Source organism: Ambystoma mexicanum, chromosome 4p, assembly GCF_040938575.1.
Source record: "Ambystoma mexicanum isolate Mex_15411 chromosome 4p, UKY_AmexF1_1, whole genome shotgun sequence".
NCBI lineage: Eukaryota > Metazoa > Chordata > Amphibia > Caudata > Ambystomatidae > Ambystoma > Ambystoma mexicanum.
In genome coordinates this window covers 9191084-9218980 of record NC_090927.1, presented here as the reverse complement: position 1 = coordinate 9218980, position 27897 = coordinate 9191084, and the positions used below count along the sequence as shown (strand labels likewise).

Sequence of the window (27897 nt, the reverse complement as noted above, 5' to 3'; positions counted from 1 at the left end):
GCGCCCAACTACCCAAGGGTTTGGTGCGCATTACCAAATAAATATACAAACAAAAAAGCATTGATGGGAAACGTGAAGATTCACATTTCAGATTTAGGATTGGCGAGTGCTTTTAACATCTCTTCTTGGTGATTGTTGTGGAGACAGATTCACTGCACGTGCCCCTCACCAGATGACATTCCCACGAGCAATGGAGGGCCCTGGGCAGTGTTTCATAACTAACTATATACAATGTTGTAGTAGTTTGAAAAGGTTAACGATAATGTGACAGCGCTAAGTTGGCTTATTGCTCACACTGCTGTCGACTACTCCTCTGTCTCCAAACCCCCCTTATTGGCTCTTATTCATATCTTCCCTCAATAACTTTATTCTCCTCCTGCACAACTTCACAGTAGTCACTCAAGTTCCTCACTGTCCTTCATGACGACTGGCACCTCCTAGTTCTTATGGATGCTTTTCTATGGCTCCACCTTTTATCGCTTTAAACCTACCAGCCACATGTGCCCGCCCGCCGTCTTCGATCCCTAATCCTCATTGGAGACCTACAGTTATTGTGGAGTGGGATCTTTGCCAGATTTCTCTGGTGCAGATGGCTCCAGGAGCGGCTGAGTTTGATGCTGTTTGACATGCACTTGCATTATGCGGCTTGTGGGTGGCTGGGGCAGGGGGGTGATGCCAGAGGGAGAAGGAACCAGAACATAGCAGGGAGGGTGGGCAAATCACAGATTCTGTGAAGCAGCAGACTGCGGTGGCAGGCGTGGTGGGGAATCAGTGGCTGATGGAGTGGTGCAATTAGTTGCTTCCTGCTGTGAAAGTAACGCCTCAAACAAATGGGCTGAGGGTGCAGGAGATGCCTGCAGTTCCCTCCCAAGTGTCACATGTTTGGGGGGCTAGTGTGGCTTGAGACCATCTACCGGGCTGCAGAAAATGGTTTAATCACCAGACATCAGAAATCCTTCTGAAAACTCCACTTCCAGGTACAGAGAAGTGATTTCTACACGTGAGATGCGGCAAAAGCACCTCAATGTCATGAACTGAGGTTGTCGGTGAACGTATGCCTTCTTCCCCAAGTACCAGCCAAGGACCAAAATATACTCCCTAAAAATGCAAAGTACCAAATCCAAAGGGAAATCCAAAAGAGTTCCAGGGCAGAAAAACCAAGTTCAATCCAGTAGCCAATAATCCAAAAACAGAGCCGGTTCACCTGAGCCAACGAGGAGAACAAGAAGCAATCCAGAGAGGGAGAGCCAATGTCCAGAAGGTCAAGATCCAGAAGCCAGGAGAACCAGATCCAGAAGGTCGGGAGATCAAGATATTGAAGTTCAGGAGATCAAGATTCAGAAGCGAGGAGATCAAGATCCAGAAGCCAGGATATAGAAGTTTAGGAAATCAAGATCCAGAAGCCAGGAGATCAAGATCCAGGAGATCAAGATCCAGAAGGACAGGAAGCATTAGAGACAAAACAAGCCACACACAATACAGCTGAGAAGCAGGAACGTCCTCTTGCCGGGTTGTTAAATAATCCAGAACGCCCCTTTGCATTGCGATAACATGTGATGTTGTCACGTGACAGCCTTGGTCCTTTGCTGTTGCCGGTGCGTGCGTTGGGCACCGTCGCCAAGCTACCATGGCAGCCTCCAGCCACGCTGCAGGGACACCTGGTGCCGCGTTGCCTTGCAGCGCAAAGGGGAGCATGGTCAGGAATGGCACGGGGCCCCAGACTGTGACCAGGGACACATCAGTGATCAGTGCACCTGATAGGTAAGAGCATGACACTCATGCATTGTGCTGGTGTACACAATTGCTGGGGCCGAGGGTTGGCCAGGAGAACAGGCCAAACATTTCTGAGTAAAATTCAAATTAAGCAGTAGTCAAGTACAACAGACTCCTGGAAGAAGTGACTTCCTAAAAACAGTAAATAAATATATCAATGAAGGACTGGGGGCAAAAAGGCTCAGCCTTGAAAATAGCATCACAAGCTCCCATCCCTGGCTCTAGTGATAGAGGCTCAGCCTTGAACATAGTGCGACAAACTCGCATCCCTGGCTCCAGTGATGGAGGTGAGTGAGAATAAGAAATTACTTCAGATGAGAAGAGTTAGAGGAAGGAATATGAGATTGGGGAGGAACTGCTGAATGTTACGGAAAAGTAGAGGAGGAAAGAGGGATATAGAGAAAAGAGATTGGGCTTTTATCAAGCTATTGGCTCAAGAGTCTAAGGGGAAGGATAAGGAAATGTCAGCCAGAAGGAGGTTCTGGAGAGCGTGGTCAGGCCTCCTTCAGGTCTAAACCTAGGGAGTAGGTGCCGTTGGGTATGAGGGAGCGCAGTGATGGCTTAAAAAGGCAGTGGGAATGACAGACTCACAAAAGAAAGCTAATACCGGATGATACTTCCATATCTCATCAGGCTGAGCCCCAATTTATCGCCCTACCGGATATTGGTGACTGGTTTTGTCTCAGTATTCGGGAACCCAGTAAACCTGCATCTAGGTTTACCTGAGCAGAATTCTTGTTTTGGGCAGGTGAAGTAGCCCTCTTAGGAGCACTGGCATCTGGGGGATAAAACTATCACTGCAGTAACATTTTCTACCTTTTATTTTCCAATTGTGGAGGTTATAACAAAATATGCGATGGTTGGATTAGAAAACTTGACCACTGTACAGTCTGCGATTAGATATTTCTGAGTAACTCCCACCTAGTTTACCCTCCTTGCCATCAGAATAGAGTTAGGATTCACACTAGGCCACGCCCTCCTAGTATTTATCCAATGAGTAGCTCCATCTACAAGTGTAGATGTCGATTGGTAATGGCTCCACCCCTCAAATAACCCCCACCAAGGGTAGGGCAGCTGGGGATAAATGTAATGCAGGTATTAATATAGGGTGTTGAACGCTGTTCTTGCTGCTATTTTTACAGTGTCATCATCCTTCAACAGAGTCAGAGGTGTTTGCTTTCACCAGTGTGGCTTGATGGCTTATGGAAGACTTTGCATACATCTAACTCTATACATAGTCTGGCTGCTTCCTCTCATGCAAAGATATTCACTTGAGGAAGTCCAGCATGCCTGAGGTCACTGACGTTCACCAAAGAGGGTTTGTGAGGGATCTCAGAAACATTGTTATCACCAATCTAAATAAACCAGAGCGGACTGAAACCAACCAGAGAGGCGCTTAGAAACAAGCTCCTCTTTTGGTTACGCTCTAAAACGGGCCATGGCTGTATTAGAGTACGAGATCTTTGATTGTTGTGTAGGGAGCAAATTAAAGACTGGTGTTCTGGGAAGGACATGGATTGTATTATTGTTGGTTGTGGCCAAAGCAACCTGCCTTTATTCTTGAGTCACTACAATAACATGAATGACTCATCACAGGCTTCCAAGTTAAGGATTGTACTGAATTAATGCATTTATTCTTTTCCTTTTCCCTGGTCTGCTATGCTCTTGTTATATGTTTTGGACTATTTGTGTAGGTGTGTTTGCTGTTTATGTTTGTGCTCGCGCCCTTATGCCTACGGGCCTGTGTGCCGGCGCTTTATAAATAATAAAATAAATCAAAAGCAGAAGGTCCTGATAATTCAGGACCAACATGAACATCGGCCGCCACCTCGTTAATTCTAGGTTCTTATTCCCCTCGTTCCATATTGATGAGGTATCATCAGGTGGAGCAGGCAAACCTGATAGTACACAGCTTGTGATCTTTTTAGCAGCTTGTGTGTCAACTGGTTCCCACGTTTGTTATTATGATGCACAATCACAGTTATTTGATGCAGAATTGCTAAAGAGGTCTTTCTTCAAGTCTCTGAAAGTATCACCCATAGTTAAAATGATATTAAGAACAGATTAATTTAAAACAAGTTAAAATGTCCATAATAATTCACATATTCTGAGGACTGCGAATAAATCAAGACAGTCAGAATATAAAGGTAGACCTCCGAACAGCATGGCCTGATCTTGACATCATTTATGTATAAACCCATTCAATGAACATCCCATGCCTTGTCCAAAGCCTTCCTGACACTTGGACAACCTTCCTGGAAACTCTGCACATGTGTCCAAGTCCTTCAATAGCAAAGATGCTCAAATGTGGTTTTCAACACCCAAGAGAGCGATTGGGAGGTAATTATATGGATTATCCCTACCACCCTTCTTGAATATTGGCACTATGATGGATTTGTGCCAGGAACTTAGGAATTTGCTTTCCACCATCCTGTGTCTGTAGACAGAATCCAAGATGTTATCATAATGTTGGATTTCCTCGCTATACCGCACGGGTGAGCCCATTAGGACCAACGCTATAGATAGGGAAGCAATTGCAAGTTTAATGTCAGTTTCTCTGAATGTTCCTCCCCAGGTCTGTGTGACATCCCCCTTATGGAAAAACGCTTAATAGTTTAAGGGAGCAAATAAGGGAGGGAAGCAAGAAATCCATACCTCTTCTGAAATTGGGTTGGATTGAAGGAATTTCTGGGAGCAACTATTGGTGTTGCCCAAATTCCCAAAAGGTTATCTGTATTCACTTTCTTTAAGCCACTAACATCCTTTGACTTTCACGCAGCAATGCCTCTTGGATGTAGAGTTTCACCCAATTCTGATATCCCTGTTGAATTCTTCATTTCTCTTGTAATAATCAGTCCAACTTAAGTTATTATCTCTGAAAATAGCTCATATCTCACTTTGAATTTCTTGTTTCTTCTGTTGGAGAGTTGGATGAAATGATTAAGACACTTTGGAGTATGAAAAAGCTATATGTTTGTTTGTTTGTTTGTTTGTTTATTTGGTATAGCGCAGAACCAAGCCCGAAGGGGTAGCTGGGCGCAAACAGTACAAGATTACTTAAGAACTTAGTTACAGGAGAAATACAATTTATGCAGTTCACAATTAGATCAGGAAAAGTGCAGTTTATACAGTTCACATTAGATCAAAGGTAAGTGTACAAAGAAAGCAGAAAGAAAAGAAAAATGCAGAACTACGGTTCAGTCTAGTTGATCGGATGTCATTCAGCTGGTTGCAGACGTCTAGTGTCTATATGGGAGGGGGAGGTCAAGCTAAATGTCATTGGCACGAATCCAAGTGAGGACTTTTCGCCTGAAACTAGAGTAAGGTTGGTCCATTCTGAGATCCAAAGGGAGTTTGTTCCAAGTTTGCGCAGCTATGATTGGGAAACTAGAGCCGCCAGCTGTACTCTTTTTGTATCTAGGCATCACTAAGGTGAAGGCGTTGGTCAGTCTGGTGGGACGGTTAGAGGTTCTCTTGTGGATTCTGTTGGCCAGATAAGGGGGGCAATGTTGTTAAGACATTTGGATGTGAGGGAAAGTATTTTGAGGGTGATCCTATCTTTGATTTTTAGCCAATGGATATTTTTCCTAGAGGTGGAGATGTGGGCTCTGTTAGGAATATTTAAAGCTACTCTGATAGCGTTATTTTGGAGAGTTTGTAGTTTGTCAAGGATATACTTGTTAGAACCTGCATAGAGGGCATTGCAGTAATCCAGCTTGGATATGATGAGAGCATTGGCTAATGTGATGCAGGTAGTCTCAGTTAGAAATGGTCTGCATGCTTGGATCAATTTGCAAGTATATGCAGTGGAGGATGCTAGAGAGTTCGTTTGTTTTTTGAAGGTGAGCGCTGAGTCAAGATAAACCCAGAGGGTTTTGACTGCAGGCATCACTTTGATGACGTTATTGTCGATGTTAAATGAGGCATAGTATTGGTTTCCGCTGCCAAGTGGAAAAACTATTTTCAATTGTTTTGCTAAAAAGTCATGGAGAAAGTTAGTTGGCTATAAATAGCGATAAAGGACAGCAAATTGAAATTTCTTTTTTTCAAAAAAAGTATGTATTATTTTATAAAATAATACATAAAAAAACATTTTGGTCGGCTTCACAATTGACGGGACATAAATATAGGTTAATACATTGCTGCTGTATAAGATATACATTTAACATATTATAAATGATAACCTCTTAGCATTATATGGCCTCTAGATCCTTCCACATTAGGACCGGCAGCATCTACTTACATACGCAGTCAGTTTACCAGAAGAGGCAATATTTGAACATTCTTGAAGCTTTCAATGTAATCCTTATTCACATAATCATCGTCTTTATCATTGCTTTCTGAAAGGACGACAATATTTGAAGTTCGGTTCTCCAGTCGTCTAGTTGCAGTGTCTTGTTTGCGTCGGATGTATAATGGTGCAGTCCTTTACTATCAGATGTATTCTATCCAGCACTTCAGACCAAAACCCACTAACCCATGAGCAGCTCCAAAGCATGTAGTATAAGGAGCCACTTCCATTCCCACAACCCCAAAAATCGTCATTCTCCATCAAACCTAGTGACTACACCTTCACAGGGGTCAATATGAACAGCCTATCACTTTTTTCTGGATGAGTCTTAAAGATCTCGTGTTGTATCATAAATCACTTCATTTATACTATTCCAGTGTTTTTGAGTAATACCAGTCCCCATATCACCCTCCCCTTTATCCCGTATTCAGCCCCATTGGGTGGTGTGTGTTATCCTCTCAGGTATGAATGAAAAGAACGTAGATATCATTCTAGGAGATCTGTCAAAGAATGTGCATAGCTCCGGTGTATCTTTGAGAGGAGCATGGAATGTGCGTAACTCTGGTGTATCTTTGTGAGGAGCGTGGAATGTGCGTAACTCAGGTGTATCTTTGAGAGGAGTGTGTAACATTTCCAGTCTTTCTGATAATAGTTTTAGAGTAAGATTTCTTGTTAATTCCTGTCTTGCCAAATTAAATCTATCAGGCAATCCATGAAAGGAAATAATGCTATTTTCATGCTCTATAACATCCCTCCCTCTCATCACACCCCTTGTTATCTATCAGGCAATCCATGAAAGGAAATAATGCCAATTTTCATCATCTATAACATCTCTCCCTCTCATCACACCCCTTTGCTATCTATCAGGCAATCCATGAAAGGAAATAATGTTATTTTCATCATCTATAACATCTCTCCCTCTCATCACACCCCTTGCTATCTATCAGGCAATCCATGAAAGGAAATAATGCTATTTTCATCAACAATAACATCTCTCCCACTCAACACACCCCTTGCTATCTATCAGGCAATCCATGAAAGGAAATAATGCTATTTTCATCCTGTGTAACATCTCTCCCTCTCATCACACCCCTTGCTATCTATCAGGCAATCCATGAAAGGAAATAATGCTATTTTCATCAACAATAACATCTCTCCCTCTCATCACACCCCTTGCTATCTATCAGGCAATACATGAAAGGAAATAATGCTATTTTCATCCTCTATAACATCTCTCCCACTCATCACACCCCTTGCTATCTATCAGGCAATCCATGAAAGGAAATAATGCTATTTTCATCAACAATAACATCTCTCCCTCTCATCACACCCCTTGCTATCTATCAGGCAATCACTGAAAGGAAGTAATGCTATTTTCATCAACAATAACATCTCTCCCACTCATCACACCCCTTGCTATCTATCAGGCAATCCATAAAAGGAAATAATGCTATTTTCATCCTCTGTAACATCTCTCCCTCTCATCACACCCCTTGCTATCTATCAGGCAATCCATGAAAGGAAATAATGCAATTTCCATCCTCTATAGCATCTCTCCCGCTCATCACACCCCTTGCTATCTATCAGGCAATCCATGAAAGGAAATAATGCAATTTTCATCCTCTATAACATCTCTCCCGCTCATCACACCCCTTGCTATCTATCAGCCAATCAATGAAAGGAAATAATGCTATTTTCATCAACAATAACATCTCTCCCACTCACCACACCCCTTGCTATCTACCAGGCAATCCATGAAAGGAAATAATGCTATTTTCATCAACAATAACATCTCTCCCACTCATCACACCCCTTGCTATCTATCAGGCAATCCATGATAGGAAATAATGCTATTTTCATCCTCTGTAACATCTCTCCCTCTCATCACACCCCTTGCTATCTATCAGGCAATCCATGAAAGGAAATAATGCTATTTTCATCCTCTGTAACATCTCTCCCTCTCATCACACCCCTTGCTATCTATCAGCCAATCCATGAAAGGAAATAATGCTATTATCATCATCTATAACATATCTCCTGCTCATCACACCCCTTGCTATCTATCATGCAATCCATGAAAGGAAATAATGCTATTTTCATCATCAATAACATCTCTCCCACTCATCACACCCCTTGCTATCTATCAGCCAATCCATGAAAGGAAATAATGCTATTATCATCATCTATAACATATCTCCCGCTCATCACACCCCTTGCTATCTATCATGCAATCCATGAAAGGAAATAATGCTATTTTCATCATCAATAACATCTCTCCCACTCATCACACCCCTTGCTATCTATCAGGCAATCCATGAAAGGAAATAATGCTATTTTCATCCTCTGTAACATCTCTCACTCTCATCACACCCCTTGCTATCTATCAGGCAATCCATGAAAGGAAATAATGCTATTTTCATCATCAATAACATCTCTCCCACTCATCACACCCCTTGCTATCTATCAGGCAATCCATGAAAGGAAATAATGCTATTATCATCATCTATAACATATCTCCCGCTCATCACACCCCTTGCTATCTATCATGCAATCCATGAAAGGAAATAATGCTATTTTCATCATCAATAACATCTCTCCCACTCATCACACCCCTTGCTATCTATCAGCCAATCCATGAAAGGAAATAATGCTATTATCATCATCTATAACATATCTCCCGCTCATCACACCCCTTGCTATCTATCATGCAATCCATGAAAGGAAATAATGCTATTTTCATCAACAATAACATCTCTCCCACTCATCACACCCCTTGCTATCTATCAGGCAATCCATGATAGGAAATAATGCTATTTTCATCCTCTGTAACATCTCTCCCTCTCATCACACCCCTTGCTATCTATCAGGCAATCCATGAAAGGAAATAATGCTATTTTCATCCTCTGTAACACCTCTCCCTCTCATCACACCCCTTGGTATGTATCAGGCAATCCATGAAAGGAAATAATGCTATTTTCATCAACAATAACATCTCTCCCACTCATCACACCCCTTGCTATCTATCAGCCAATCCATGAAAGGAAATAATGCTATTTTCATCAACAATAACATCTCTCCCACTCATCACACCCCTTGCTATCTATCATGCAATCCATGAAAGGAAATAATGCTATTTTCATCATCTATAACATCTCTCCCTCTCATCACACCCCTTGCTATCTATCAGGCAATCCATGAAAGGAAATAATGCTATTTTCATCCTCTATAACATCCCTCCCTCTCATCACACCCCTTGCTATCTATCAGGCAATCCATGAAAGGAAATAATGCTTTTTTCATCCTCTATAACATCTCTCCCGCTCATCACACCCCTTGCTATCTATCAGCCAATCCATGAAAGGAAATAATGCTATTTTCCTCAACAATAACATCTCTCCCACTCATCACACCCCTTGCTATCTATCAGGTAAACCATGAAAGGAAATAATGCTATTATCATCCTCTGTAACATCTCTCCCTCTCATCACACCCTTTGCTATCTATCAGGCAATCCATGAAAGGAAATAATGTTATTTTCATCATCTATAACATCTCTCCCTCTCATCACACCCCTTGCTATCTATCAGGCAATCCATGAAAGGAAATAATGCTATTTTCATCAACAATAACATCTCTCCCAATCATCACACCCTGTGCTATCTATCAGGCAATCCATGAAAGGAAATAATGCTATTTTCATCCTCTGTAACATCTCTCCCCCTCATCACACCCCTTGCTATCTATCAGGCAATCCATGAAAGGAAATAATGCTATTTTCATCCTCTGTAACATCTCTCCCTCTCATCACACCCCTTGCTATCTTTCAGGCAATCCATGAAAGGAAATAATGCTATGTTCATCAACAATAACATCTCTCCCACTCATCATACCCCTTGCTATCTATCAGGCAATCCATGAAAGGAAATAATGCTATTTTCATCCTCTGTAACATCTCTCCCTCTCATCACACCCCTTGCTATCTTTCAGGCAATCAATGAAAGGAAATAATGCTATTTTCATCCTCTGTAACATCTCTCCCTCTCATCACACCCCTTGCTATCTATCATGCAATCCATGAAAGGAAATAATGCTATTTTCATCATCTATAACATCTCTCCCTCTCATCACACCCCTTGCTATCTATCAGCCAATCCATGAAAGGAAATAATGCTATTTTCATCAACAATAACCTCTCTCCCTCTCCTCTCATCACACCCCTTGCTATCTATCAGGCAATCCATGAAAGGAAATAATGCTATTTTCATCAACAATAACATCTCTCTCACTCATCACACCCCTTGCTATCTATCAGGCAATCCATGAAAGGAAATAATGCTATTTTCATCCTCTGTAACATCTCTCCCGCTCATCACACCCCTTGCTATCTATCAGCCAATCCATGAAAGGAAATAATGCTATTTTCCTCAACAATAACATCTCTCCCACTCATCACACCCCTTGCTATCTATCAGGTAATCCATGAAAGGAAATAATGCTATTATCATCCTCTGTAACATCTCTCCCTCTCATCACACCCTTTGCTATCTATCAGGCAATCCATGAAAGGAAATAATGTTATTTTCATCATCTATAACATCTCTCCCTCTCATCACACCCCTTGCTATCTATCAGGCAATCCATGAAAGGAAATAATGCTATTTTCATCAACAATAACATCTCTCCCAATCATCACACCCTGTGCTATCTATCAGGCAATCCATGAAAGGAAATAATGCTATTTTCATCCTCTGTAACATCTCTCCCCCTCATCACACCCCTTGCTATCTATCAGGCAATCCATGAAAGGAAATAATGCTATTTTCATCCTCTGTAACATCTCTCCCGCTCATCACACCCCTTGCTATCTTTCAGGCAATCCATGAAAGGAAATAATGCTATGTTCATCAACAATAACATCTCTCCCACTCATCATACCCCTTGCTATCTATCAGGCAATCCATGAAAGGAAATAATGCTATTTTCATCCTCTGTAACATCTCTCCCTCTCATCACACCCCTTGCTATCTTTCAGGCAATCAATGAAAGGAAATAATGCTATTTTCATCCTCTGTAACATCTCTCCCTCTCATCACACCCCTTGCTATCTATCATGCAATCCATGAAAGGAAATAATGCTATTTTCATCACCTTTAACATCTCTCCCTCTCATCACACCCCTTGCTATCTATCAGCCAATCCATGAAAGGAAATAATGCTATTTTCATCAACAATAACCTCTCTCCCTCTCCTCTCATCACACCCCTTACTATCTATCAGGCAATCCATGAAAGGAAATAATGCTATTTTCATCAACAATAACATCTCTCCCACTCATCACACCCCTTGCTATCTATCAGGCAATCCATGAAAGGAAATAATGCTATTTTCATCCTCTGTAACATCTCTCCCTCTCATCACACCCCTTGGTATGTATCAGGCAATCCATGAAAGGAAATAATGCTATTTTCATCAACAATAACATCTCTCCCTCTCATCACACCCCTTGCTACCTATCAGGCAATCCATGAAAGGAAATAATGCTATTTTCATCAACAATAACATCTCTCCCACTCATCACACCCCTTGCTATCGATCATGCAATCCATGAAAGGAAATAATGCTATTTTCATCCTGTGTAACATCTCTCCCTCTCATCACACCCCTTGCTATCTATCAGGCAATCCATGAAAGGAAATAATGCTATTTTCATCAACAATAACATCTCTCCCTCTCATCACACCCCTTGCTATCTATCAGGCAATCCATGAAAGGAAATAATGCTATTTTCATCATCTATAACATCTCTCCCGCTCATCACACCCCTTGCTATCTATCAGGCAATACATGAAAGGAAATAATGCTATTTTCATGCTCTATAACATCCCTCCCTCTCATCACACCCCTTGTTATCTATCAGGCAATCCATGAAAGGAAATAATGCCAATTTTCATCATCTATAACATCTCTCCCTCTCATCACACCCCTTTGCTATCTATCAGGCAATCCATGAAAGGAAATAATGTTATTTTCATCATCTATAACATCTCTCCCTCTCATCACACCCCTTGCTATCTATCAGGCAATCCATGAAAGGAAATAATGCTATTTTCATCAACAATAACATCTCTCCCACTCAACACACCCCTTGCTATCTATCAGGCAATCCATGAAAGGAAATAATGCTATTTTCATCCTGTGTAACATCTCTCCCTCTCATCACACCCCTTGCTATCTATCAGGCAATCCATGAAAGGAAATAATGCTATTTTCATCAACAATAACATCTCTCCCTCTCATCACACCCCTTGCTATCTATCAGGCAATCCATGAAAGGAAATAATGCTATTTTCATCATCTATAACATCTCTCCCGCTCATCACACCCCTTGCTATCTATCAGGCAATACATGAAAGGAAATAATGCTATTTTCATCCTCTATAACATCTCTCCCACTCATCACACCCCTTGCTATCTATCAGGCAATCCATGAAAGGAAATAATGCTATTTTCATCAACAATAACATCTCTCCCTCTCATCACACCCCTTGCTATCTATCAGGCAATCACTGAAAGGAAGTAATGCTCTTTTCATCAACAATAACATCTCTCCCACTCATCACACCCCTTGCTATCTATCAGGCAATCCATAAAAGGAAATAATGCTATTTTCATCCTCTGTAACATCTCTCCCTCTCATCACACCCCTTGCTATCTATCAGGCAATCCATGAAAGGAAATAATGCAATTTCCATCATCTATAGCATCTCTCCCGCTCATCACACCCCTTGCTATCTATCAGGCAATCCATGAAAGGAAATAATGCAATTTTCATCCTCTATAACATCTCTCCCGCTCATCACACCCCTTGCTATCTATCAGCCAATCAATGAAAGGAAATAATGCTATTTTCATCAACAATAACATCTCTCCCACTCACCACACCCCTTGCTATCTACCAGGCAATCCATGAAAGGAAATAATGCTATTTTCATCAACAATAACATCTCTCCCACTCATCACACCCCTTGCTATCTATCAGGCAATCCATGATAGGAAATAATGCTATTTTCATCCTCTGTAACATCTCTCCCTCTCATCACACCCCTTGCTATCTATCAGGCAATCCATGAAAGGAAATAATGCTATTTTCATCCTCTGTAACATCTCTCCCTCTCATCACACCCCTTGCTATCTATCAGCCAATCCATGAAAGGAAATAATGCTATTATCATCATCTATAACATATCTCCTGCTCATCACACCCCTTGCTATCTATCATGCAATCCATGAAAGGAAATAATGCTATTTTCATCATCAATAACATCTCTCCCACTCATCACACCCCTTGCTATCTATCAGCCAATCCATGAAAGGAAATAATGCTATTATCATCATCTATAACATATCTCCCGCTCATCACACCCCTTGCTATCTATCATGCAATCCATGAAAGGAAATAATGCTATTTTCATCATCAATAACATCTCTCCCACTCATCACACCCCTTGCTATCTATCAGGCAATCCATGAAAGGAAATAATGCTATTTTCATCCTCTGTAACATCTCTCCCTCTCATCACACCCCTTGCTATCTATCAGGCAATCCATGAAAGGAAATAATGCTATTTTCATCATCAATAACATCTCTCCCACTCATCACACCCCTTGCTATCTATCAGGCAATCCATGAAAGGAAATAATGCTATTATCATCATCTATAACATATCTCCCGCTCATCACACCCCTTGCTATCTATCATGCAATCCATGAAAGGAAATAATGCTATTTTCATCATCAATAACATCTCTCCCACTCATCACACCCCTTGCTATCTATCAGCCAATCCATGAAAGGAAATAATGCTATTATCATCATCTATAACATATCTCCCGCTCATCACACCCCTTGCTATCTATCATGCAATCCATGAAAGGAAATAATGCTATTTTCATCAACAATAACATCTCTCCCACTCATCACACCCCTTGCTATCTATCAGGCAATCCATGATAGGAAATAATGCTATTTTCATCCTCTGTAACATCTCTCCCTCTCATCACACCCCTTGCTATCTATCAGGCAATCCATGAAAGGAAATAATGCTATTTTCATCCTCTGTAACACCTCTCCCTCTCATCACACCCCTTGGTATGTATCAGGCAATCCATGAAAGGAAATAATGCTATTTTCATCAACAATAACATCTCTCCCACTCATCACACCCCTTGCTATCTATCAGCCAATCCATGAAAGGAAATAATGCTATTTTCATCAACAATAACATCTCTCCCACTCATCACACCCCTTGCTATCTATCATGCAATCCATGAAAGGAAATAATGCTATTTTCATCATCTATAACATCTCTCCCTCTCATCACACCCCTTGCTATCTATCAGGCAATCCATGAAAGGAAATAATGCTATTTTCATCCTCTATAACATCCCTCCCTCTCATCACACCCCTTGCTATCTATCAGGCAATCCATGAAAGGAAATAATGCTTTTTTCATCCTCTATAACATCTCTCCCGCTCATCACACCCCTTGCTATCTATCAGCCAATCCATGAAAGGAAATAATGCTATTTTCCTCAACAATAACATCTCTCCCACTCATCACACCCCTTGCTATCTATCAGGTAAACCATGAAAGGAAATAATGCTATTATCATCCTCTGTAACATCTCTCCCTCTCATCACACCCTTTGCTATCTATCAGGCAATCCATGAAAGGAAATAATGTTATTTTCATCATCTATAACATCTCTCCCTCTCATCACACCCCTTGCTATCTATCAGGCAATCCATGAAAGGAAATAATGCTATTTTCATCAACAATAACATCTCTCCCAATCATCACACCCTGTGCTATCTATCAGGCAATCCATGAAAGGAAATAATGCTATTTTCATCCTCTGTAACATCTCTCCCCCTCATCACACCCCTTGCTATCTATCAGGCAATCCATGAAAGGAAATAATGCTATTTTCATCCTCTGTAACATCTCTCCCTCTCATCACACCCCTTGCTATCTTTCAGGCAATCCATGAAAGGAAATAATGCTATGTTCATCAACAATAACATCTCTCCCACTCATCATACCCCTTGCTATCTATCAGGCAATCCATGAAAGGAAATAATGCTATTTTCATCCTCTGTAACATCTCTCCCTCTCATCACACCCCTTGCTATCTTTCAGGCAATCAATGAAAGGAAATAATGCTATTTTCATCCTCTGTAACATCTCTCCCTCTCATCACACCCCTTGCTATCTATCATGCAATCCATGAAAGGAAATAATGCTATTTTCATCATCTATAACATCTCTCCCTCTCATCACACCCCTTGCTATCTATCAGCCAATCCATGAAAGGAAATAATGCTATTTTCATCAACAATAACCTCTCTCCCTCTCCTCTCATCACACCCCTTGCTATCTATCAGGCAATCCATGAAAGGAAATAATGCTATTTTCATCAACAATAACATCTCTCTCACTCATCACACCCCTTGCTATCTATCAGGCAATCCATGAAAGGAAATAATGCTATTTTCATCCTCTGTAACATCTCTCCCGCTCATCACACCCCTTGCTATCTATCAGCCAATCCATGAAAGGAAATAATGCTATTTTCCTCAACAATAACATCTCTCCCACTCATCACACCCCTTGCTATCTATCAGGTAATCCATGAAAGGAAATAATGCTATTATCATCCTCTGTAACATCTCTCCCTCTCATCACACCCTTTGCTATCTATCAGGCAATCCATGAAAGGAAATAATGTTATTTTCATCATCTATAACATCTCTCCCTCTCATCACACCCCTTGCTATCTATCAGGCAATCCATGAAAGGAAATAATGCTATTTTCATCAACAATAACATCTCTCCCAATCATCACACCCTGTGCTATCTATCAGGCAATCCATGAAAGGAAATAATGCTATTTTCATCCTCTGTAACATCTCTCCCCCTCATCACACCCCTTGCTATCTATCAGGCAATCCATGAAAGGAAATAATGCTATTTTCATCCTCTGTAACATCTCTCCCGCTCATCACACCCCTTGCTATCTTTCAGGCAATCCATGAAAGGAAATAATGCTATGTTCATCAACAATAACATCTCTCCCACTCATCATACCCCTTGCTATCTATCAGGCAATCCATGAAAGGAAATAATGCTATTTTCATCCTCTGTAACATCTCTCCCTCTCATCACACCCCTTGCTATCTTTCAGGCAATCAATGAAAGGAAATAATGCTATTTTCATCCTCTGTAACATCTCTCCCTCTCATCACACCCCTTGCTATCTATCATGCAATCCATGAAAGGAAATAATGCTATTTTCATCACCTTTAACATCTCTCCCTCTCATCACACCCCTTGCTATCTATCAGCCAATCCATGAAAGGAAATAATGCTATTTTCATCAACAATAACCTCTCTCCCTCTCCTCTCATCACACCCCTTACTATCTATCAGGCAATCCATGAAAGGAAATAATGCTATTTTCATCAACAATAACATCTCTCCCACTCATCACACCCCTTGCTATCTATCAGGCAATCCATGAAAGGAAATAATGCTATTTTCATCCTCTGTAACATCTCTCCCTCTCATCACACCCCTTGGTATGTATCAGGCAATCCATGAAAGGAAATAATGCTATTTTCATCAACAATAACATCTCTCCCTCTCATCACACCCCTTGCTACCTATCAGGCAATCCATGAAAGGAAATAATGCTATTTTCATCAACAATAACATCTCTCCCACTCATCACACCCCTTGCTATCGATCATGCAATCCATGAAAGGAAATAATGCTATTTTCATCAACAATAACATCTCTCCCACTCATCACACCCCTTGCTATCTATCAGGCAATCCATGAAAGGAAATAATGCTATTTTCATCCTCTGTAACATCTCTCCCTCTCATCACACCACTTGCTATCTATCAGCCAATCCATGAAAGGAAATAATGCTATTATCATCATCTATAACATATCTCCCGCTCATCACACCCCTTGCTATCTATCTATCATGCAATCCATGAAACGAAATAATGCTATTTTCATCATCAATAACATCTCTCCCTCTCATCACACCCCTTGCTATCTATCAGCCAATCCATGAAAGGAAATAATGTTATTTTCATCATCTATAACATCTCTCCCTCTCATCACACCCCTTGCTATCTATCAGGCAATCCATGAAAGGAAATAATGCTATTTTCATCAACAATAACATCTCTCCCAATCATCACACCCTGTGCTATCTATCAGGCAATCCATGAAAGGAAATAATGCTATTTTCATCCTCTGTAACATCTCTCCCCCTCATCACACCCCTTGCTATCTATCAGGCAATCCATGAAAGGAAATAATGCTATTTGCATCCTCTGTAACATCTCTCCCGCTCATCACACCCCTTGCTATCTTTCAGGCAATCCATGAAAGGAAATAATGCTATGTTCATCAACAATAACATCTCTCCCACTCATCATACCCCTTGCTATCTATCAGGCAATCCATGAAAGGAAATAATGCTATTTTCATCCTCTGTAACATCTCTCCCTCTCATCACACCCCTTGCTATCTTTCAGGCAATCAATGAAAGGAAAAAATGCTATTTTCATCCTCTGTAACATCTCTCCCTCTCATCACACCCCTTGCTATCTATCATGCAATCCATGAAAGGAAATAATGCTATTTTCATCATCTATAACATCTCTCCCTCTCATCACACCCCTTGCTATCTATCAGCCAATCCATGAAAGGAAATAATGCTATTTTCATCAACAATAACCTCTCTCCCTCTCCTCTCATCACACCCCTTGCTATCTATCAGGCAATCCATGAAAGGAAATAATGCTATTTTCATCAACAATAACATCTCTCCCACTCATCACACCCCTTGCTATCTATCAGGCAATCCATGAAAGGAAATAATGCTATTTTCATCCTCTGTAACATCTCTCCCTCTCATCACACCCCTTGGTATGTATCAGGCAATCCATGAAAGGAAATAATGCTATTTTCATCAACAATAACATCTCTCCCTCTCATCACACCCCTTGCTACCTATCAGGCAATCCATGAAAGGAAATAATGCTATTTTCATCAACAATAACATCTCTACCACTCATCACACCCCTTGCTATCGATCATGCAATCCATGAAAGGAAATAATGCTATTTTCATCAACAATAACATCTCTCCCACTCATCACACCCCTTGCTATCTATCAGGCAATCCATGAAAGGAAATAATGCTATTTTCATCCTCTGTAACATCTCTCCCTCTCATCACACCCCTTGCTATCTATCAGCCAATCCATGAAAGGAAATAATGCTATTATCATCATCTATAACATATCTCCCGCTCATCACACCCCTTGCTATCTATCATGCAATCCATGAAACGAAATAATGCTATTTTCATCATCAATAACATCTCTCCCTCTCATCACACCCTTTGCTATCTATCAGCCAATCCATGAAAGTAAATAATGCTATTATCATCATCTATAACATATCTCCCGCTCATCACACCCCTTGCTATCTATCATGCAATCCATGAAAGGAAATAATGCTATTTTCATCATCAATAACATCTCTCCCTCTCATCACACCCCTTGCTATCTATCAGCCAATCCATGAAAGGAAATAATGCTATTTTCATCAACAATAACATCTCTCCCACTCATCACACCCCTTGCTATCTATCATGCAATCCATGAAAGGAAATAATGCTATTTTCATCAACAATAACATCTCTACCACTCATCACACCCCTTGCTATCGATCATGCAATCCATGAAAGGAAATAATGCTATTTTCATCATCTATAACATCTCTCCCTCTCATCACACCCCTTGCTATCTATCATGCAATCCATGAAAGGAAATAATGCTATTTTCATCATCTATAACATCTCTCCCTCTCATCACACCCCTTGCTATCTATCATCCAATCCATGAAAGGAAATAATGCTATTTTCATCAACAATAACATCTCTCCCACTCATCACACCCCTTGCTACCTATCAGGCAATCCATGAAAGGAAATAATGCTATTTTCATCAACAATAACATCTCTACCACTCATCACACCCCTTGCTATCGATCATGCAATCCATGAAAGGATATAATGCTATTTTCATCATCTATAACATCTCTCCCTCTCATCACACCCCTTGCTATCTATCAGGCAATCCATGAAAGGAAATAATGCTATTTTCATCCTCTATAACATCCCTCCCTCTCATCACACCCCTTGCTATCTATCAGGCAATCCATGAAAGGAAATAATGCAATTTTCATCCTCTATAACATCTCTCCCGCTCATCACACCCCTTGCTATCTATCATGCAATCCATGAAAGGAAATAATGCTTTTTTCATCCTCTATAACATCTCTCCCGCTCATCACACCCCTTGCTATCTATCAGGCAATCCATGAAAGGAAATAATGCTATTTTCATCCTCTGTAACATCTCTCCCGCTCATCACACCCCTTGCTATCTATCAGCCAATCCATGAAAGGAAATAATGCTATTTTCCTCAACAATAACATCTCTCCCACTCATCACACCCCTTGCTATCTATCAGGTAATCCATGAAAGGAAATAATGCTATTATCATCCTCTGTAACATCTCTCCCTCTCATCACACCCTTTGCTATCTATCAGGCAATCCATGAAAGGAAATAATGTTATTTTCATCATCTATAACATCTCTCCCTCTCATCACACCCCTTGCTATCTATCAGGCAATCCATGAAAGGAAATAATGCTATTTTCATCAACAATAACATCTCTCCCAATCATCACACCCTGTGCTATCTATCAAGCAATCCATGAAAGGAAATAATGCTATTTTCATCCTCTGTAACATCTCTCCGCCTCATTACACCCCTTGCTATCTATCAGGCAATCCATGAAAGGAAATAATGCTATTTTCATCCTCTGTAACATCTCTCCCGCTCATCACACCCCTTGCTATCTTTCAGGCAATCCATGAAAGGAAATAATGCTATGTTCATCAACAATAACATCTCTCCCACTCATCATACCCCTTGCTATCTATCAGGCAATCCATGAAAGGAAATAATGCTATTTTCATCCTCTGTAACATCTCTCCCTCTCATCACACCCCTTGCTATCTTTCAGGCAATCAATGAAAGGAAATAATGCTATTTTCATCCTCTGTAACATCTCTCCCTCTCATCACACCCCTTGCTATCTATCATGCAATCCATGAAAGGAAATAATGCTATTTTCATCATCTATAACATCTCTCCCTCTCATCACACCCCTTGCTATCTATCAGCCAATCCATGAAAGGAAATAATGCTATTTTCATCAACAATAACCTCTCTCCCTCTCCTCTCATCACACCCCTTACTATCTATCAGGCAATCCATGAAAGGAAATAATGCTATTTTCATCAACAATAACATCTCTCCCACTCATCACACCCCTTGCTATCTATCAGGCAATCCATGAAAGGAAATAATGCTATTTTCATCCTCTGTAACATCTCTCCCTCTCATCACACCCCTTGGTATGTATCAGGCAATCCATGAAAGGAAATAATGCTATTTTCATCAACAATAACATCTCTCCCTCTCATCACACCCCTTGCTACCTATCAGGCAATCCATGAAAGGAAATAATGCTATTTTCATCAACAATAACATCTCTCCCACTCATCACACCCCTTGCTATCGATCATGCAATCCATGAAAGGAAATAATGCTATTTTCATCAACAATAACATCTCTCCCACTCATCACACCCCTTGCTATCTATCAGGCAATCCATGAAAGGAAATAATGCTATTTTCATCCTCTGTAACATCTCTCCCTCTCATCACACCCCTTGCTATCTATCAGCCAATCCATGAAAGGAAATAATGCTATTATCATCATCTATAACATATCTCCCGCTCATCACACCCCTTGCTATCTATCTATCATGCAATCCATGAAACGAAATAATGCTATTTTCATCATCAATAACATCTCTCCCTCTCATCACACCCCTTGCTATCTATCAGCCAATCCATGAAAGGAAATAATGTTATTTTCATCATCTATAACATCTCTCCCTCTCATCACACCCCTTGCTATCTATCAGGCAATCCATGAAAGGAAATAATGCTATTTTCATCAACAATAACATCTCTCCCAATCATCACACCCTGTGCTATCTATCAGGCAATCCATGAAAGGAAATAATGCTATTTTCATCCTCTGTAACATCTCTCCCCCTCATCACACCCCTTGCTATCTATCAGGCAATCCATGAAAGGAAATAATGCTATTTTCATCCTCTGTAACATCTCTCCCGCTCATCACACCCCTTGCTATCTTTCAGGCAATCCATGAAAGGAAATAATGCTATGTTCATCAACAATAACATCTCTCCCACTCATCATACCCCTTGCTATCTATCAGGCAATCCATGAAAGGAAATAATGCTATTTTCATCCTCTGTAACATCTCTCCCTCTCATCACACCCCTTGCTATCTTTCAGGCAATCAATGAAAGGAAAAATTGCTATTTTCATCCTCTGTAACATCTCTCCCTCTCATCACACCTCTTGCTATCTATCATGCAATCCATGAAAGGAAATAATGCTATTTTCATCATCTATAACATCTCTCCCTCTCATCACACCCCTTGCTATCTATCAGCCAATCCATGAAAGGAAATAATGCTATTTTCATCAACAATAACCTCTCTCCCTCTCCTCTCATCACACCCCTTGCTATCTATCAGGCAATCCATGAAAGGAAATAATGCTATTTTCATCAACAATAACATCTCTCCCACTCATCACACCCCTTGCTATCTATCAGGCAATCCATGAAAAGAAATAATGCTATTTTCATCCTCTGTAACATCTCTCCCTCTCATCACACCCCTTGGTATGTATCAGGCAATCCATGAAAGGAAATAATGCTATTTTCATCAACAATAACATCTCTCCCTCTCATCACACCCCTTGCTACCTATCAGGCAATCCATGAAAGGAAATAATGCTATTTTCATCAACAATAACATCTCTACCACTCATCACACCCCTTGCTATCGATCATGCAATCCATGAAAGGAAATAATGCTATTTTCATCAACAATAACATCTCTCCCACTCATCACACCCCTTGCTATCTATCAGGCAATCCATGAAAGGAAATAATGCTATTTTCATCCTCTGTAACATCTCTCCCTCTCATCACACCCCTTGCTATCTATCAGCCAATCCATGAAAGGAAATAATGCTATTATCATCATCTATAACATATCTCCCGCTCATCACACCCCTTGCTATCTATCATGCAATCCATGAAACGAAATAATGCTATTTTCATCATCAATAACATCTCTCCCTCTCATCACACCCTTTGCTATCTATCAGCCAATCCATGAAAGTAAATAATGCTATTATCATCATCTATAACATATCTCCCGCTCATCACACCCCTTGCTATCTATCATGCAATCCATGAAAGGAAATAATGCTATTTTCATCATCAATAACATCTCTCCCTCTCATCACACCCCTTGCTATCTATCAGCCAATCCATGAAAGGAAATAATGCTATTTTCATCAACAATAACATCTCTCCCACTCATCACACCCCTTGCTATCTATCAGCCAATCCATGAAAGGAAATAATGCTATTTTCATCAACAATAACATCTCTCCCACTCATCACACCCCTTGCTATCTATCATGCAATTCATGAAAGGAAATAATGCTATTTTCATCATCTATAACATCTCTCCCTCTCATCACACCCCTTAATATCTATCAGGCAATCCATGAAAGGAAATAATGCTATTTTCATCCTCTATAACATCCCTCCCTCTCATCACACCCCTTGCTATCTATCAGGCAATCCATGAAAGGAAATAATGCAATTTTCATCCTCTATAACATCTCTCCCGCTCATCACACCCCTTGCTATCTATCAGGCAATCCATGAAAGGAAATAATGCTTTTTTCATCCTCTATAACATCTCTCCCGCTCATCACACCCCTTGCTATCTATCAGCCAATCCATGAAAGGAAATAATGCTATTTTCCTCAACAATAACATCTCTCCCACTCATCACACCCCTTGCTATCTATCATGCAATCCATGAAAGGAAATAATGCTATTTTCATCATCTATAACATCTCTCCCTCTCATCACACCCCTTGCTATCTATCAGGCAATCCATGAAAGGAAATAATGCTATTTTCATCCTCTGTAACATCTCTCCCTCTCATCACACCCCTTGCTATCTATCATGCAATCCATGAAAGGAAATAATGCTATTTTCATCATCTATAACATCTCTCCCTCTCATTACACCCCTTGCTATCTATCAGGCAATCCATGAAAGGAAATAATGCTATTTTCATCAACAATAACATCTCTCCCAATCATCACACCCCGTGTTATCTATCAGGCAATCCATGAAAGGAAATAATGCTATTTTCATCCTCTGTAACATCTCTCCCTCTCATCACACCCCTTGCTATCTTTCAGGCAATCAATGAAAGGAAATAATGCTATTTTCATCCTCTGTAACATCTCTCCCTCTCATCACACCCCTTGCCATCTATCATGCAATCCATGAAAGGAAATAATGCTATTTTCATCATCTATAACATCTCTCCCTCTCATCACACCCCTTGCTATCTATCAGCCAATCCATGAAAGGAAATAATGCTATTTTCATCAACAATAACCTCTCTCCCTCTCCTCTCATCACACCCCTTGCTATCTATCAGGCAATCCATGAAAGGAAATAATGCTATTTTCATCAACAATAACATCTCTCTCACTCATCACACCCCTTGCTATCTATCAGGCAATCCATGAAAGGAAATAATGCTATTTTCATCCTCTGTAACATCTCTCCCGCTCATCACACCCCTTGCTATCTATCAGCCAATCCATGAAAGGAAATAATGCTATTTTCCTCAACAATAACATCTCTCCCACTCATCACACCCCTTGCTATCTATCAGGTAATCCATGAAAGGAAATAATGTTATTTTCATCATCTATAACATCCCTCCCTCTCATCACACCCCTTGCTATCTATCAGGCAATCCATGAAAGTAAATAATGTTATTTTCATCATCTATAACATCTCTCCCTCTCATCACACCCCTTGCTATCTATCAGGCAATCCATGAAAGGAAATAATGCTATTTTCATCAACAATAACATCTCTCCCAATCATCACACCCTGTGCTATCTATCAGGCAATCCATGAAAGGAAATAATGCTATTTTCATCCTCTGTAACATCTCTCCCCCTCATCACACCCCTTGCTATCTATCAGGCAATCCATGAAAGGAAATAATGCTATTTTCATCCTCTGTAACATCTCTCCCGCTCATCACACCCCTTGCTATCTTTCAGGCAATCCATGAAAGGAAATAATGCTATGTTCATCAACAATAACATCTCTCCCACTCATCATACCCCTTGCTATCTATCAGGCAATCCATGAAAGGAAATAATGCTATTTTCATCCTCTGTAACATCTCTCCCTCTCATCACACCCCTTGCTATCTTTCAGGCAATCAATGAAAGGAAATAATGCTATTTTCATCCTCTGTAACATCTCTCCCTCTCATCACACCCCTTGCTATCTATCATGCAATCCATGAAAGGAAATAATGCTATTTTCATCATCTATAACATCTCTCCCTCTCATCACACCCCTTGCTATCTATCAGCCAATCCATGAAAGGAAATAATGCTATTTTCATCAACAATAACCTCTCTCCCTCTCCTCTCATCACACCCCTTACTATCTATCAGGCAATCCATGAAAGGAAATAATTCTATTTTCATCAACAATAACATCTCTCCCACTCATCACACCCCTTGCTATCTATCAGGCAATCCATGAAAGGAAATAATGCTATTTTCATCCTCTGTAACATCTCTCCCTCTCATCACACCCCTTGGTATGTATCAGGCAATCCATGAAAGGAAATAATGCTATTTTCATCATCTATAACATCTCTCCCTCTCATCACACCCCTTGCTATCTATCAGGCAATCCATGAAAGGAAATAATGCAATTTTCATCCTCTATAACATCTCTCCCGCTCATCACACCCCTTGCTATCTATCAGGCAATCCATGAAAGGAAATAATGCTTTTTTCATCCTCTATAACATCTCTCCCGCTCATCACACCCCTTGCTATCTATCAGGCAATCCATGAAAGGAAATAATGCTATTTTCATCCTCTGTAACATCTCTCCCGCTCATCACACCCCTTGCTATCTATCAGCCAATCCATGAAAGGAAATAATGCTATTTTCCTCAACAATAACATCTCTCCCACTCATCACACCCCTTGCTATCTATCAGGTAATCCATTAAAGGAAATAATGCTATTATCATCCTCTGTAACATCTCTCCCTCTCATCACACCCTTTGCTATCTATCAGGCAATCCATGAAAGGAAATAATGTTATTTTCATCATCTATAACATCTCTCCCTCTCATCACACCCCTTGCTATCTATCAGGCAATCCATGAAAGGAAATAATGCTTTTTTCATCAACAATAACATCTCTCCCAATCATCACACCCTGTGCTACCTATCAGGCAATCCATGAAAGGAAATAATGCTATTTTCATCCTCTGTAACATCTCTCCCCCTCATCACACCCCTTGCTATCTATCAGGCAATCCATGAAAGGAAATAATGCTATTTTCATCCTCTGTAACATCTCTCCCGCTCATCACACCCCTTGCTATCTTTCAGGCAATCCATGAAAGGAAATAATGCTATTTTCATCAACAATAACATCTCTCCCAATCATCACACCCTGTGCTATCTATCAGGCAATCCATGAAAGGAAATAATGCTATTTTCATCCTCTGTAACATCTCTCCCCCTCATCACACCCCTTGCTATCTATCAGGCAATCCATGAAAGGAAATAAAGCTATTTTCATCCTCTGTAACATCTCTCCCGCTCATCACACCCCTTGCTATCTTTCAGGCAATCCATGAAAGGAAATAATGCTATGTTCATCAACAATAACATCTCTCCCACTCATCATACCCCTTGCTATCTATCAGGCAATCAATGAAAGGAAATAATGCTATTTTCATCCTCTGTAACATCTCTCCCTCTCATCACACCCCTTGCTATCTATCATGCAATCCATGAAAGGAAATAATGCTATTTTTATCATCTATAACATCTCTCCCTCTCATCACACCCCTTGCTATCTATCAACCAATCCATGAAAGGAAATAATGCTATTTTCATCAACAATAACCTCTCTCCCTCTCCTCTCATCACACCCCTTACTATCTATCAGGCAATCCATGAAAGGAAATAATGCTATTTTCATCAACAATAACATCTCTCCCACTCATCACACCCCTTGCTATCTATCAGGCAATCCATGAAAGGAAATAATGCTATTTTCATCAACAATAACATCTCTCCCTCTCATCACACCCCTTGCTACCTATCAGGCAATCCATGAAAGGAAATAATGCTATTTTCATCAACAATAACATCTCTCCCACTCATCACACCCCTTGCTATCGACCATGCAATCCATGAAAGGAAATAATGCTATTTTCATCAACAATAACATCTCTCCCACTCATCACACCCCTTGCTATCTATCAGGCAATCCATGAAAGGAAATAATGCTATTTTCATCCTCTGTAACATCTCTCCCTCTCATCACACCCCTTGCTATCTATCAGCCAATCCATGAAAGGAAATAATGCTATTATCATCATCTATAACATATCTCCCGCTCATCACACCCCTTGCTATCTATCTATCATGCAATCCATGAAACGAAATAATGCTATTTTCATCATCAATAACATCTCTCCCTCTCATCACACCCCTTGCTATCTATCAGCCAATCCATGAAAGGAAATAATGTTATTTTCATCATCTATAACATCTCTCCCTCTCATCACACCCCTTGCTATCTATCAGGCAATCCATGAAAGGAAATAATGCTATTTTCATCAACAATAACATCTCTCCCAATCATCACACCCTGTGCTATCTATCAGGCAATCCATGAAAGGAAATAATGCTATTTTCATCCTCTGTAACATCTCTCCCCCTCATCACACCCCTTGCTATCTATCAGGCAATCCATGAAAGGAAATAATGCTATTTTCATCCTCTGTAACATCTCTCCCGCTCATCACACCCCTTGCTATCTTTCAGGCAATCCATGAAAGGAAATAATGCTATGTTCATCAACAATAACATCTCTCCCACTCATCATACCCCTTGCTATCTATCAGGCAATCCATGAAAGGAAATAATGCTATTTTCATCCTCTGTAACATCTCTCCCTCTCATCACACCCCTTGCTATCTTTCAGGCAATCAATGAAAGGAAAAAATGCTATTTTCATCCTCTGTAACATCTCTCCCTCTCATCACACCCCTTGCTATCTATCATGCAATCCATGAAAGGAAATAATGCTATTTTCATCATCTATAACATCTCTCCCTCTCATCACACCCCTTGCTATCTATCAGCCAATCCATGAAAGGAAATAATGCTATTTTCATCAACAATAACCTCTCTCCCTCTCCTCTCATCACACCCCTTGCTATCTATCAGGCAATCCATGAAAGGAAATAATGCTATTTTCATCAACAATAACATCTCTCCCACTCATCACACCCCTTACTATCTATCAGGCAATCCATGAAAGGAAATAATGCTATTTTCATCCTCTGTAACATCTCTCCCTCTCATCACACCCCTTGGTATGTATCAGGCAATCCATGAAAGGAA

At 40.4% G+C, this 27897-nt stretch overlaps 1 protein-coding gene across 1 annotated transcript in view; it reads left to right on the top strand.

Moving 5' to 3' along the window:
- Positions 1-27897, top strand: part of LOC138452918 (NACHT, LRR and PYD domains-containing protein 12-like) — a 2075892-nt gene that overhangs the window by 1627774 nt on the left and 420221 nt on the right. The gene's annotated exons all lie outside the window — the stretch shown is intronic.